This window comes from Prunus avium, chromosome 3 (genome assembly GCF_965620075.1).
Source record: "Prunus avium chromosome 3, drPruAviu1.hap1.1, whole genome shotgun sequence".
NCBI lineage: Eukaryota > Viridiplantae > Streptophyta > Magnoliopsida > Rosales > Rosaceae > Prunus > Prunus avium.
In genome coordinates, this window is record NC_142286.1 from 30,373,176 (window position 1) to 30,389,808 (window position 16,633).

General features: G+C 39.5%; 1 non-coding gene and 1 pseudogene across 2 annotated transcripts; both read right to left on the bottom strand.

Annotated features, from left to right (window-relative positions):
- Positions 1 to 1,972: 1,972 nt before the first annotated feature.
- LOC148295916 (small nucleolar RNA R71) lies at positions 1,973 to 2,079 on the bottom strand. Its single transcript, XR_015834904.1, has one exon. It is a non-coding gene; the product is annotated as a small nucleolar RNA R71 (small nucleolar RNA).
- Positions 2,080 to 12,161: 10,082 nt separating this feature from the next.
- LOC110754898 (GDSL esterase/lipase At4g10955-like) lies at positions 12,162 to 13,959 on the bottom strand (annotated as a pseudogene). The gene is made up of 2 exons (XR_015834647.1): positions 13,813 to 13,959; positions 12,162 to 13,113 (listed from the first exon to the last, which is right to left on the bottom strand). The product of XR_015834647.1 is annotated as a GDSL esterase/lipase At4g10955-like (transcript).
- Positions 13,960 to 16,633: the final 2,674 nt, after the last annotated feature.

Genomic DNA, 16,633 nt, shown 5'->3' on the forward strand with positions numbered 1-16,633 from the left:
CTTGATCATGCTGACATGAAGATGACCTATGGCTGCTGGTGGGATTTATTAGTGCAGCAACCAATTCTGATTATCTAAATACAAGTGTTGTATGCATTAGTCATATTCAATTCAGAATTCCCCTTTCCTTCTCCCTATAAATACCACTTCCATTCCACATCCCAGACACAATTCACTTCATCCATTACTTCCATACACACATTCAGATTCACCACAAAGAGAGAGAGAGAGCTAGCTGCAAAGGAGGGAGAGCTGGGAGCTGTCCTGGAAACTACCTTGCTGCCACCAGCTAGTTCTTCTATTCTCTTTATTCTACCTATGTATTTCTTATCTTCTGTATTCATAATTATGTTTAACTAATCCATTTTGTTAGGGCTTAGGATGAAGCCCTAGTCATGAATATTCAATGTTATGGATGATTTCATAGTTAATTGATTTCCTTGCTTTCATTATCAAGTTGTTAATCTCCAGCTTATTATGTGCTTGATGTATGTTTTCTTGGAGTAGCTAACTAGGATTTTATGCATCTAGCACAGGTTGGGAAGGGGTTTAGATTCACCAATTCTACTCTCCTTTCACAAGCAACACATGAATGGCCTAAGAATCATTCAAGGGGTTAATAACCATAGGTTGACTAGGACAGATACCATGTTCTAGGACTTGTGTGATTATCATATTCTCAAGGAACTTAATGACTCTTATATGCTTTATTCTAAGTAGATACCATGCTTAGGTTGCATATTAGAGATCACGTGTTGTGTAGATACCATGCACAATTACATGCCTTAGGAGAATCATGCATCCTGCACCTAGATACCATAGGCTTGTATGCGATAATCTGTTGTTAATGAAGCTTGAGTCAATTTCTATGCATTCATAACTTGGATAGGAAGACTAGTGGTAGATTCCAAGGCTCTAACACTTCTCAATCATTGTTTCACAACTTGTTCATTGCTGCCATTGTTTACTTCCAGCACTTCCATTTCATTCTCTTGTTTTCATTTAAACAACAAAAACCCCCCATTCGAGTGCGTGTGTGGTGCTAGGATTCTGTCCTAGACCTTGCCAATTGTTAGTTAGTTTGTTTCTTTGTTTTCAGTTTTTCCATCATTCTAAGTAGTTTAACTTGCAACCAAGTTACCATTCTCCGTGGGATCGACCTCGTATTTCATAAGCTATACTATAAATGGTTCGTGCACTTGCGAGAATTGAAGTTTCTATTTTTAATAACTCATTTTAGTTGTTAGGAATAGGCTCAACAAGTTTTTGGCGCCGTTGCCGGGGAACCGGTAACGATGGTGCTATAGTTAGATTACTTTGAGTGTTTTTGTTTTTGTTTTCGTTGGTTTTTATTTCTGTATTCTGTTTTTCTTTTTAGTTGTTATCTCCATTTGAAGGCACTAATTGGTTTCTTGTGTGTGCATATATGTCCGAATCTGATTCTGAGCCAATTTCACCAGGAACTTTTGCTGTACGTGTTGGTTTGAGGAGGAATTATAGTTCTTTAAGTGCTGAATCTGAGAGCTACGAATCTGAAGGTTCAAGCAAGATGGCAGAGATTCCAAACAACAACAATAATGATGAAGGAGGTGGTGCGCTTGTTGTCCAACCTAGGAAACCCCTGCGTGAATTTTCCATCCCCAAAGTCACTGATCAACCTTCGTGCATCGTCTATCCTCAACTCACAATTGACAGGTTTGAGCTTAGAAGTGGTATGATTCATCTTCTTCCAACTTATTATGGTAATACCACTGAGGATCCTTACATGCATGTTAAGCAATTCTTTGAAATATGTGCTACAATCAAAATTCAAGGACTTGATGATGAGCAGATTAAGATGAGGCTATTCCCATTCAGTTTAAAAGATAAGGCTAAGTCATGGTTATACTCTTTGCCTAATGCTTCAATTCGTACTTGGGATGAGCTTTCTAATAAGTTTTTGCAGAAATTCTTTCCAGCTCAAAAGACTAACAAGATTAGAAAGGAAATTCTTGGTTTCACACAAAGAGAAGGAGAAGCTTTTCATGAATGCTGGGAGAGGTACAAGGAGATGATGAGTTCTTGCCCACACCACAATATAGAGAGTTGGATGCAAATGCAATCTTTCTATGAAGGTTTGCTTGATTCCGAAAGGATGATGGTAGATGCAACAAGTGGAGAAGGACTGATGAACAAAACAGCAGATGAGGCTTTTACTCTCTTTGAATCTTTGAGTACCAACTCTCAACAATGGAGCTACAATAAAGGAAGAGGAGCTCCTATGAAAGCTGTGGTCTCTGAGGTAAGTACTAATAATGAGATTAATGCAAAACTTGATGTTATGTGTTCTTTGCTTCAACAGGCAGTGACTGGCCCTCTAGGAAGCAAAGAGGAAGTTCAAGACCAATCTTTTGCAAAGCACATGCTAGAGCAAGCAAATGCCCTTCAAGGAAGGAATCCTCAGAATGATCCTTACTCAAACACATACAATCCGGGGTGGAGAAATCATCCTAATTTCAGGTGGAGCAATAATTCAAATGTGCAACAATCTCAAGGACCTCCCCCAGGATTTCAAATACAACAAAGGCAATTCCAGCAAGCTCCCCAACAAGTACAAGAGCAAAGGGGTGATCAAATGGGAGAATTGCAAGACATGTTCAAGAAGTTCATGGGGCAACAGATGCAAACCAATCAGAATCTTCAAAATGCAATGAACAAACTAGAAGTGCAAGTTGGGCAGATTGCATCCTCCATGAGCAATAGAGCATCCGGAACTTTTCCAAGCCAAACGGAGGTGAATCCAAGGCATCATGAGCAAGTTAAAGCAGTGCACATCTTGAGAAGTGGTAAACAAGTTGATAATAAGGTTGGAGATGCCAATGAAGAGCAAGAAGATGGAGAAAACGTGGAGATCATTCAGCCACCACAAGGGCAGCCCACAGGTTCCACCAAACAGCCCCTCAATTCTCTTGGAAAGAGCACAGGCCCTAAGGTATCATCTAATGCTAATCAAGTTCCAATTTCATCTAATGCTTTTAGGCCTATTGCACCCTTTCCCAGCAGGTTATCAAAGTCAAAGAAAGATCAAGGCTTGGATGAGATAATGGAAATATTCAAGAAAGTGCAAATCAACATCCCATTGCTCAATGCCATTGCTCAGATTCCAAAATATGCAAAATTTTTGAAGGATCTATGCACTAACAAGAGGAGATTCAAAGAGCATGAACAGGTTGCATTAAGTGAAGAGGTTAGTGCAGTCTTACAAAGAAAGCTACCTCCAAAGCTAAAGGATCCAGGTTCATTTTCTATACCTTGTATAGTTGGTGATTTTAAGTTTCAAAAAGCTTTGCTTGATCTTGGTGCATCCATTAACCTTATGCCATATCATGTTTATGAGAAACTTAACCTTGGTGAGTTGCAAGCCACATCTGTGAGCATTCAATTGGCAGATAGAACTATCAGGTACCCTAGGGGCATTCTAGAAGATGTTTTGGTGAAAGTAGAAGAGCTGATTTTGCCAGCTGATTTCTTGGTGTTGGAAATGGAAGAAGCACCAATTCATGACAATCAGTTACCACTCATTCTTGGTCGTCCATTCATGGCAACTGCCGGTGCAATTATTGATGTGAAGAAGGGTACATTGACTATGAACGTGTTTGATGAGACAATAGCATTCAAAGTGTTTGAAGCCTCCAAGTTTCCAAGTGATGAGCATGAAGTTTTCCAGCTTGATGCAATTGATAATATGGTGAAAGAAGCACTGCCAATGAGTTATTTGGAGCCTATTGAAGCATGCATCACACAAAGCATAAGGAAAGAAGAAGTGGACAGATTAGAGGCTGTGATCTCTCCTTTACTTCTTGAGCTTGTTTGCAGCATGGATAGCTACATAGAAGTGGGAAAGAGGTATGCAAACCAATTTGAATCTTTACCCGCACCTACTAATAAGGTTTTACCTTCTATTGTGCAGGCACCGGAGTTGGAATTAAAGCAATTGCCAACACACCTTAAATATGCTTATTTAGGTGAGAGTGAGACTCTACCTGTTATCATTGCCTCACACCTCGAACCAAATGATGAGAAGAAGCTTTTGAGGGTTCTAAAAGAGCACAAAACTGCGATTGGATGGAGCATTGCAGATATCAAAGGCATAAGCCCAACATCGTGCATGCATAGGATACTATTGGAGGACAATGCAGTGCCTAAGAGGGATGCCCAAAGACGTCTCAATCCAAACATGAAGGAGGTGGTAAGGAAAGAAGTAATGAAGCTTTTAGATGTTGGTATTATTTACCCTATTTCTGACAGTAAATGGGTGAGCCCAATACAAGTTGTCCCCAAGAAATCAGGTATCACAGTGGTGAAGAATGAAGCAAACGAGCTTGTACCAACACGGATGACCACGGGCTGGAGAGTTTGCATTGATTATAGGAAGCTCAACACAGCAACAAGCAAGGATCACTTCCCTCTTCCATTTATTGATCAAATGCTTGAGAGATTGGCTGGCCATAGCCACTATTGCTTCCTTGATGGATATTCAGGTTACAACCAAATCGCCATAGCCCCAGAAGATCAAGAGAAGACAACCTTCACATGTCCCTTTGGTACTTTTGCTTATAGGAGGATGCCCTTTGGTCTTTGCAACGCCCCAGCCACTTTCCAAAGGTGCATGATGAGCATTTTCTCCGACATGGTAGAAAGGTTTATTGAGGTATTCATGGATGACTTCTCTGTCTTTGGTGATTCTTTTGATCAATGTTTGCATAACTTATCTAAGGTGTTGGCTAGATGTGAACAAAATAACCTTGTGCTTAATTGGGAAAAATGTCATTTTATGGTTAACCAAGGCATAGTTCTTGGTCATGTCATCTCTAGTAATGGAATTGAGGTAGATAAAGCTAAGATTGATTTGATTGCTTCTATGCCCTCACCTACTTCTGTCAAAGAAGTACGTTCTTTCCTTGGCCATGCAGGTTTCTATAGGCGTTTCATTAAAGATTTTTCTAAGATTGCAAGGCCTTTGTGCAATCTCCTTGCCAAGGACATGGATTTTGTGTTTGATCAAAACTGTGAGAATGCTTTCAATGCTTTGAAAATGATGCTCACAACTGCCCCAATCATTATGCCACCGGATTGGAGCTTGCCTTTTGAACTGATGTGTGACGCCTCAGATTATGCTGTTGGAGCTGTTTTGGGGCAGCGAGTTGATAAGAAGCCACATGCCATCTACTATGCTAGTAGAACCCTCAACGATGCCCAACTCAACTATTCCACCACAGAGAAGGAGTTATTAGCTGTCATATTTGCTTTAGAGAAGTTCAGATCTTATTTGATTACTAACAAGGTCATTGTTTACACTGATCATGCAGCATTGAAATACTTGTTAGCTAAAAAGGATGCCAAGCCACGCCTCATTAGATGGATCCTCTTGTTGCAAGAGTTTGACTTGGAGATAAAAGATAAGAAAGGAAGTGAGAATGTGGTGGCTGATCACTTGAGTAGATTGGTGCATGTATCTAATGAAGAGGAGGATTCACTGCCATTGCGTGAAAGCTTCCCTGATGAGCAACTCTTCTCTATTTGTGCTTTGAATTCTCTTAATCCATTGCCTTGGTTTGCTGATATTGTTAACTACTTATGCACTAACGAACTCCCTACAGGGTTATCTACATTCCAACGTGACAAGCTTAGGAAACAAGCAAGATACTACTTTTGGGATGATCCATACCTATTCAAGCATTGTCCGGACCAAGTAATTCGAAGGTGTGTGCCTGAAGGTGATTTTAAGAGCATTCTAGAGTTTTGTCACTCCCATGCATGCGGAGGCCATTTTGGAGCAAAGAAGACTGCCAACAAAGTGCTACAATCAGGTTTCTTTTGGCCTACCCTTTTTAAGGATGCTTATACATTTTGTGCTTCATGTGATAGATGCCAACGGATGGGTAATTTGCATGCTAGAAATCAGATGCCTCTCACTAATATCTTAGTCATTGATATATTTGATGTTTGGGGAATTGATTTCATGGGCCCTTTTCCTACTTCTTATGGATTTGAATATATATTAGTTGCTGTCGATTATGTTTCCAAATGGGTGGAAGCCATTGCCACTAGAACTAATGATGCTAAGATTGTGATCAGTTTTCTCAGAGGAAATATTTTTACAAGGTTTGGCACACCAAGAGCAATCATTAGTGATGGTGGCTCCCATTTTGTTAACCAAGCTTTTGCAGCACTCTTGAAGAAGTATGGAATCAAGCATAAGGTGGCAACACCCTACCATCCTCAAACTAGTGGGCAGGTTGAGATAAGCAATAGGGAGATTAAGAACATACTTGAGAAGACAGTGAACACCACAAGGAAGGATTGGTACATGCGTTTGGAGGATGCATTGTGGGCTTATAGGACAGCTTATAAGACCCCCATAGGTATGTCTCCATATAGACTTGTTTTTGGTAAACCTTGTCACTTACCAGTGGAGCTTGAGCACAGGGCTTATTGGGCGATCAAGGCATTCAATTTTGACATGAAAGCTGCTGGTGAAAAGAGGAGGCTTCAACTCAATGAGTTGGAGGAGTTGCGACATGAGGCGTATGAGAACGCTAAGCTTTATAAGGAGAAAACAAAGCAGTATCATGACAAGAAGATTCTTAGGAAGACGTTTGAGGAAGGGCAGAAGGTTCTCTTATTCAATTCACGCCTTAAGCTCTTCCCAGGTAAGCTTCGTTCTCGGTGGATTGGCCCTTTTGTTATTACTAATGTGTTTGATCATGGCGCAGTGGAGATTCAAAATATTAAGGATGGCAGCACCTTCAAGGTGAACGGACATCGGTTGAAACCTTACTTTGATGCCAACTTTGATGCCAATATTGAGTCTCAAGCACTCAAGGAGCCTCCACCACTCTCTTGAAGCTCACCAAAGTTTGGACGTCCGGCTGAAGACATAAAACTTAGCGCTTCTTGGGAGGCAACCCAAGGTGATGAGGAGAAGATAGAACGTGCAAGGAGCTTGCTTGCGTCCTAATCGCTTCAAAGGGGAGTTGTTTTCTGAACTCTAACATTTGGTTATGTCTTTTCCTTATCTTCTTTCCTTTCATTTATGAGGCATTGCTTGTTCTTATACTCTAAACATTGAGGACAATGTTTCATTTAAGTTTGGGGGGAAGGATTCAGTTATGTTGTTTTATTGTCAAATTTTAAAATTTTTAAGTGTGTCTAGTGTCTAATAACGCAGGATTTTGTGTGTTGTTTCGTTATCCTTCCAAACACCTATGATAAGACTTGGATTTAATACTAATATGGTTTTTTCAGAAATTGATAGTCATTGTTTAAGGCCTATGTGTGATTCTGAGTGAACTTTGTCTTGCATGCCATCCTTGCACTTATTGAGCACTTTGCCAAGTTAGTCCAATTTCTTGCTACTTGGAGATGTTATGCAATTCTGCTTATTTCATGATCTTGGTTTCATGCTCTAGAACTTATTTGAATATCTCTTGAGACATTCTGTTGCCATACAATGCTTAGGAAGTGATTTAGGCCATGTTTAAATCGTTTGAGCCTTTCTAACCATCCCTCTACATGTATTCATCCCTAGTCAATCCATTTGAGCCTACGTTAAGCCTTTCTTTGTGTAAACCATTTCTACCATAATAAATCTCTGTTTCTTATCTTTACCTATTCTTTGAGCAATTAAAGCTATCTTTAAAGGAGAGTCATAAAGATTGCAAGGTTTTTGGAGCAAAAGTGAGTCATTAGTGCTGTAACCCAAGTGTTGAAAAGAAATAAGTTTTGGGGTATTGTTAACTAATCAAAAGAGGTAATGAAGTGTGACCAATGTAGTCACGGCCCTAGGGTGTTATAAGGAAAGATCATGGTGATCTAGGGTAAAGAGCCACAAAATTAGGCCAAATAACACATTTGAAGGTGCTGAAATTATGTTGAAAATCTGCTCATGTATGTGTTCCTTGCTTGTTACAAAGTTCAGTAATCTCTCATGCTTTTACCTATGCTTTAGTTGTGCTCAAAATGTTGTTATATCTCCATGTCTCCTCTTTCATTCAACCACTACCCTAAGCCTCATTACAACCCTTGTAAAGTCCTTTTGATCCTTGGTAATGTGTGGTATTACTGTGGAGAGCTGATTTCATAATGAGCTTATGGGGCTCGAAATTCTTGATTGTGCTTTAAGTGTGTGCGCATGTACTTATTTGAGTTGCAGGTGTTGTTCTGATTTGGCATTCACACACTACACTTAAGGATGTCATTGTAAGCTTTGCACACTCTTGAATCATGTGTGGAACTTAGATTGTGATTGTTGTGTTTCTTTGGAACCATATACTTTGATGATTCTTTGAGGATATTGTTTGGAAGGCTAGCTGCTTATTTTCTGTTTTCTAAGTTGTAGTTTTATTTTGTTTGCTCGAGGACTAGCAAAGTCTAAGTTTGGGGGTATTTGATAAGTTCATAATTTCACACATTTGCATGCCTTCGTTACTTAGTAATTTTGTTTAGTTTCTCTTTATTTCAAGTCACTTACCTATGTTTGTGTGTTCTATAGGTTGAAGGCAGCAAGAGATTGCTTTTGAAGCAAAATGGTGCAAAACGTGCAAAAACTGGATATTGAGTTAGAAGTTCATTTCGGACTTATCTTCTTCATCCGAGTTTGGATTCAGCCAAACCCAATCCGTGAGCCCATCAAAATACACATCATGCTGACATGAGGATGAGCTGATGGATGCTTGGTCATGGTGAGCTAGGCATGAGCTATTGGTTTCTGGATGGATGCTTGATCATGCTGACATGAAGATGACCTATGGCTGCTGGTGGGATTTATTAGTGCAGCAACCAATTCTGATTATCTAAATACAAGTGTTGTATGCATTAGTCATATTCAATTCAGAATTCCCCTTTCCTTCTCCCTATAAATACCACTTCCATTCCACATCCCAGACACAATTCACTTCATCCATTACTTCCATACACACATTCAGATTCACCACAAAGAGAGAGAGAGAGCTAGCTGCAAAGGAGGGAGAGCTGGGAGCTGTCCTGGAAACTACCTTGCTGCCACCAGCTAGTTCTTCTATTCTCTTTATTCTACCTATGTATTTCTTATCTTCTGTATTCATAATTATGTTTAACTAATCCATTTTGTTAGGGCTTAGGATGAAGCCCTAGTCATGAATATTCAATGTTATGGATGATTTCATAGTTAATTGATTTCCTTGCTTTCATTATCAAGTTGTTAATCTCCAGCTTATTATGTGCTTGATGTATGTTTTCTTGGAGTAGCTAACTAGGATTTTATGCATCTAGCACAGGTTGGGAAGGGGTTTAGATTCACCGATTCTACTCTCCTTTCACAAGCAACACATGAATGGCCTAAGAATCATTCAAGGGGTTAATAACCATAGGTTGACTAGGACAGATACCATGTTCTAGGACTTGTGTGATTATCATATTCTCAAGGAACTTAATGACTCTTATATGCTTTATTCTAAGTAGATACCATGCTTAGGTTGCATATTAGAGATCACGTGTTGTGTAGATACCATGCACAATTACATGCCTTAGGAGAATCATGCATCCTGCACCTAGATACCATAGGCTTGTATGCGATAATCTGTTGTTAATGAAGCTTGAGTCAATTTCTATGCATTCATAACTTGGATAGGAAGACTAGTGGTAGATTCCAAGGCTCTAACACTTCTCAATCATTGTTTCACAACTTGTTCATTGCTGCCATTGTTTACTTCCAGCACTTCCATTTCATTCTCTTGTTTTCATTTAAACAACAAAAACCCCCCATTCGAGTGCGTGTGTGGTGCTAGGATTCTGTCCTAGACCTTGCCAATTGTTAGTTAGTTTGTTTCTTTGTTTTCAGTTTTTCCATCATTCTAAGTAGTTTAACTTGCAACCAAGTTACCATTCTCCGTGGGATCGACCTCGTATTTCATAAGCTATACTATAAATGGTTCGTGCACTTGCGAGAATTGAAGTTTCTATTTTTAATAACTCATTTTAGTTGTTAGGAATAGGCTGACATATCCAACACCAGAGAGCGAGCAACTTCAAGTAACTGGCAATTCTTCCTTTCAGACACACCATTCTGTTGAGGTGTGAATGGAGTGGTAGTTTGATGAATGATACCTTGATCACGAAAGAATTGGGCCAAGGTATGATTCACATATTCACCGCCATTATCAGTGCGAAATACTTTAACACGAGCATGGAACTGAGTAGACACCATGGCATAAAAGTCAGGAAGAATAGAGGCAACATCATGTTTATCCTTCATCAAATACACCCATGTTACGCGAGTGCAGTCATCAATAAACGTCACAAACCAACGGAAACCATGAGAAGTCACATGAGCAAGACCCCAGACATCAGAATGTACTAACTCAAAAGGCAAAGCAGCTTTATTATTACTTAAGGGAAAAACAGTACAGTGGCTCTTGGCCATTACACAAGTCTCACATTTGAAACTAAACTCATCACACGAACTAAATAATGAAGGAAACAAATGTCTAAGATAACCAACCGACGGATGTCCTAAGCGACGATGCCATAACCAAAGTTGTTGCTTGTCCTTGACACTGCCACTCAGAGCTTTATTAGCGACACAATCACGAACTGCTGCAGCCGGCAACTGTAAATAATATAAGCCCCCTATCCGTTTACCATGCCCAATCTTCTCGTGAGTCCTGAGATCCTGGAAAAAAACAATGGGTAGAATAGAAGGTAGCAGAAGCGTTAAGTGTATCAAGTAAACGCCCAGCGGATAACAAATTGCAATGAATATTGGGAACCAATAGGGCATGAGACAGAGGTAAAGAAGGGGTGAGATGGATGATACCTTCACCAGTAATTGGGGAAGGTAAGCCATTAGCACTAGTAATATAGGGGTTACGGGGGTTATGCGACAACTCATCAAACATATTATCATTATAAGTCATATGATCAGAAGCACCAGTGTCAATTATCCATATAGTAGAACCCATACCTGCCATAGTATCAGAAGCACACAGATTTGCAAATGGAGCTGGAGGATGGGCCTCATCAGGAGTCACAGTGTAAGTGGCCTTGGGGCCATACATACGAGCTTTGTAGTTAGCAAACCAATCAGGACAACCATGCTCCTTAAAACACTTCTCGGAGTAATGATTCCCATTACAATGGTGGCACTTAAGCGGACCTTCAAGAGCGGTAGAGGTAGGGGCAGAAGGACGAGATCCAGCAGAAGATCCAAACTTCCTAGACGGAGCGCGACCGGTCGCGTCGTGCTGGCTGACCGGTCGGTGACGTGCTGGGTCAACCTTGAGAGCCATCGATCCTCCTCCAAGCATAGCGGATTGACGAGTATCTTCCTCCATGACCATGACATACGCTTCGAGAGGAGGGGGAATAGGACTAAGAGCAAGAATACGGCTACGAACACCATCATACGGTGGATCAAGCCCGCCAAGAAAATCATAAACTCGATCGGCTTCAATTTCTTTCAGACGACGAGCCCCATCAGCAGAACAACTAAACTCATTCGGACGTAGACAATCAATCTCTTGCCAGATAGCATGAAGTTTTTCATAGAACACTTTCACGGATTCACCATTCTGACCTATAAGTATAGATTGCCGTCGGAGTTGAAACAAACGAGAACTATTCTGAGTCACAGTATAGGTCTTCTGAGCAGCCTCCCATATATAAAAAGCAGTATCACCATGTTCGAACAAGGCACGAACTGGTTTAGTAATGGAATTGAGAAGCCATGACTGCACCAGACAATTATCTTCTTCCCATTCGGCATAGGCAGTAGAATCTTGAGACGGAGCAGGCTTCTTCCCATTGATCCAACTTGCCATACGACGACTAGTAATCGTAATACGCGCACCACGAGACCAAGAGGCATAATTGGAGCCATCCAATTTGTCAGATGTAAGCGGGGTAGAGTAATCACGCGAGGGACGTGCCTCCTTCGGTGTAGACGCACTAGTACCAGTCACAATTATGGAATCATCACCCATGATAGCAGCGGAAACAAACACAACACGAAGCAGATACGATAAACACAGCACAGGCACAGGCACAAGAACCCTAAAAAGAAATTATGGCACAAAGTAGAACATGGGTGGGCACAACACACACAGGTCACCAGAAACCTGGCTCTGATACCAAGTCAAATAATATGGTAGAATATTTTCAGATATATTTCATACTCCGAAAGGAGGTATTTATAATACAGGTTGCAAACCCTAATAGGTTTAAACTAGGAAAATAAGTGGTATCCTAATTACATAATATCTATACAAAAAGAAATAAACAAAACAATATCCTAATAGAATAGGGATATCTCGCTAACACATTCTCCTTGTCAGCATTGTTTACTTCTGCTCCATCATGCTCAGTATAAGAACAGCAGATGTAGTCACTGTTATTTACGTACAAATGAGGAACCCATTTTCCCAAACCCATACCAGGATTCTTCAAACCCGAAAAATTTGGCATCCAATTCTTCAGTCCAAAACCAGAAGTCCTATCTCCCTCTTCACTGCTGATCTGAGCTCCACTTCTCAAAGGGAGCATTGACTTCAATCTCTTCCAAGCAAATCCTGCTTTCTCTCCAATATTTCTGAAGCTCATTGCTAGCGAAACGGAAGGCGGATTGAACAAATGAGTTTCCACATACATCCAGCCCCCAATGAGTGTCCCGCAATACATACATTACTGCTTCCATACCTTTCAGCAACTGATTTCAGAGCCTCCATAGCTGCTTTGAACCTAACAGAACCCTTTAAGCTCTCCCAAGCAAGAAAACGAAGGTCGTCTTCAATATCCCTTCGCATAGTTGGGCCTTTGAGCAATGTTCCTCTAAGTGCTAAAACCGCCTTTGGTGCACCACTTGGTCTGATAAGTACAAAGTCAGCAAGTGCTGCAGACCGATCCCATTCCAAAATTGCCCCAAATATGGATCCATCTCTTTCATCGATTAAGGTTTGCGATAGTTTATACTTAAAAGGTATCCACCACTTAGGAGCTAGAGCATTTGTTTCATCTCTATTCTCTTGTCTATCGAGTTCAAGCAAATATATTGCTTGTATGAAGCATGCAATCACAGTTCGTTTATAATTCCCGTCCTTCCTGCATGAAAAGAAAGAATTTACTAATATTAGTGGGATGTGTTTTTTCATCCCCTATACTACATGAAAGTTTTGCCATTGTCATATGGGGGAGACAAACAAGCATAAGAAGTTTAACCCAGAACCAGTTCTGCCTAAATTTGAAACAAAGCTAGCATTTGATTCAATGATTCTAAATCCAGATCACTAAATTAACAATGTCAAAAGCATTCTTTGTACATTTGTGTCTGTAATTTATGCTCAATTAATTCAAAAGAGAATGGTATGCCAAAACAACCAAGAAAACACAAAAAAAAAAAATAGAGACTTAACTATAATTGGAATTTGAGCTTACTAAAATGGAACTAACTTTCCATAAGTAATCCATATCATCATAGAATAATAACCTTCCATATCAAAGACTAGAAGAATGGAATGAGATCACCCCCCAAAATTCATAAATCTAGGAGCCCATAATTTAAGGAAAGTCCCACAAAAATGCAGCGAAATTTGATGCCAGGTTTCTGAGATCTAAGATGCATTTCCCTAATTTATTAACTCTTTAATAAAAGCTCAAAACATAGACTGACAAAAACTAGACCCAAAAAAAAAAAAAAAAAACTCTGTTATCTTCTCTGTTTCAAAGGTAGTTTCCTTTTATAGTCATGCTGTGAAAGACTAGATTTTTTGTCATTGCAATTGCAGACATATTGTCACTCACAATATATGTTGTCTTGGAGACTTGATCTCCTGCTGCAAATCTGCAAGAATTCTTCTGAGCCAAACACCTTCACAATCTACTGAGAGATTATATTGATTTGGGTGAAGCCAAGACATATAAGAAAAGCTTAAGCTCAAAGGTTATGGTTTTGCTTCTGAAATTCAAAAGAAGATGAGTAACATTTTTAATATCTTTTTTTAATTTGACATTATATATATTTCTTATATCGGGCCCATTCAATCCCTGTAAAAGATAAAAGGGCTTTTAATTTTGCAATCGGGCCACATCTTAGTTTAAATACTAAGCCCATTTCTTGTTTATCTATTTCGGCCCGAGCCCACACCAAAGCCAGGAACTCAATAGTCTTTTTTTAAATAATACACATGGATTGGTGAAAAGGTTGAAATGAAACAATTAGGACCAAATGGCAACTTCGGCGACTGGAAAACTTCCAAACATGCTATCACCCAAACAAAAGCGCGAAGACTCAAACAAAGGACCAGATGGCAACTTCGGCAACTGGAAAATTTCAGATGATCTAGCAACCGCATTAAATGTGATTTGGACCGCAGGAGCCGCCCAACAGCCACCATCAAGCAGTCCCCGAGTAACCCAAGGATCGAAGCACTCGAGGCCCTATTTTTCTTCCCTTGCAATTCATTAACCAGCAGGTCCTTATCAAAACTCATTTGATCCCGTGCCGGTTAGAAGACCCAAGAAGCCTATAAATAGAGGGAGAAATCATCAGCTCCAGGACTCTCTCTCCAAATTCAAACGCAACATCTCTAAAATACTTGAATGACCTTCAAGATTTTAAAAAGCCTTCTCGCCTCCAAGATAACCATTTGACATTAACGGCTAAATTGAGAAATCTTTAGCCATTTTGTTTAAATATTCGTATTAGATAGAGAAAACTCTAGTCTTGAGAGTTTTATTTTAATGTCATTTACATTTCAATAATCTACTTTATTTGCCATTTATTTTACAAGTATTATAAATGTTTATTGCTGGACAGGCTCGAATAGGGTTTTTAGGTCCAATCCAAGGCATTTTGGCCCCAAAAACAAGGCGTCTACGTGGGCCCATTTGGGTTCCCATAGGCTCGAATTATAATCTTAGGACTGATTTCATTAAATATTAACCCCAATCTAGGGTTATCTTGTGCCTAATATAGGTTTTTGAGCCCAATCAAGGAAGCACTAACCATAACATTGGTTTTTCTATTTTGGCTAGGTACCATTTATATCTTCCAAGCCACAAATGCAAGATTGAAAGAATAGTAAAGTCCTCTTAATTGAGGCATATAAAAGAACCTATCTGAGCCAGTACACCCCTCGAAGCTCAATTGCTTGATAAGGAGTCGAGCAGTGCAAAGCCATACCACAAGGTATTCTACACCACATACATTAGTTCAATTGGGCTGGTTTCAATTCCAATAATGGCACACCTACACAAACAACCGGTTGGGCTAAGTAATCTCACGGGAGTCAATCCCCTTTCATTTGTCAACCAAGCACAACTCAACCTTCAATTGAACCCATAGTTGAACAGTTCCCTCATCGCCAGAGATCGAGCAGTGCCATTATCACACATCCTTGGCATTGGTGTTGAACAGTTTTCGCTTTCCTCCCTGTGCCACAACCAATAAAAATGTAAAGTTCTAACAAAATAAGGTCCCGCAAGACACATCCCTTCAAATAATTGCAGCTTGACAGGACCAAAGAACATGATAAAGCTTGAGAAAGACCCGACGTACTTATCATCTTTCAACTTTTGTAATCATGAAAAGAATAAAAAGCATAGACAATTATATCATTAGAAACAAAAGTTCCTCATTATGACCAATATTGTGCTTCTCATGGTCTCAATATGACCAATATGACGAATAAAGCTTGGAAAACACCAAAGTAGAAACAAAAGTTCTTCTCTTTTTGGTCATAAAAAAGAAAGAGAAGAAAGGGCAACTGAGGCAATTTTAGTTTTAGATCCTGTAATGAATTATCTTGAAACATTATGGTAATAAAAATATGGTTAAAATGTAAAAAAGACAAAAGGACGGTGCAGCGAGAAGTAGAAGATTCGTTTTCTTTTTATATTAATTAGCACATGGGTTTGTTTGTACTTTGGATGGATGGAGCTAAAACCTATAATAAATTAATAATTAATAATTAAAATCCATGAATTCCAGCAAGGAATCCGACTATGAATAAATAAAAAACTGTAGAAAAATATATTATCTTCAAGAACTGAGCACTAAGGAGATAGTATCGTAGCGGGAATTGTGGACTTGAAAATCGTATGCGAGAATATACAATATAGCATAATTAAGGCTAAAGCTTTTCCATGCTATCAAGTGACAGTTTAGAGAATTCAAACTCACGATCTCCGGAACCATAACTCTCCTACCATGTTAGGTAATATTGCTACATGCAGGATATGTACGGTAGTACATTTTTATGTCATATAAATATGTTTTGTCTTAGCATCAGCAGAATATGAAAACCATTGCCTCTCAGTTTGTTCAAGATTTCGATTGATGCCAATGTTATAGTTCTTCCATTTGGGAATAATTCTTCATGCTTTCTTTCAGTCATCAACAAGGCGTATATACAACCCTAATAGTGTAATTACAGGAAGATAAATAAGGTAAGCTAGAATGTCTCCTAATTTTCTACTAATTCCATAATTATCGCAACACTCCCCCTCAAGTTGGTGCATAGATATCACACATGCCTAAATTACCAACAAATTTGGAAAACAAAACTCATATATTCTTCTCCATTATCACTGCAGAGGACTTGAACTTGTGCTTTGTATTGAG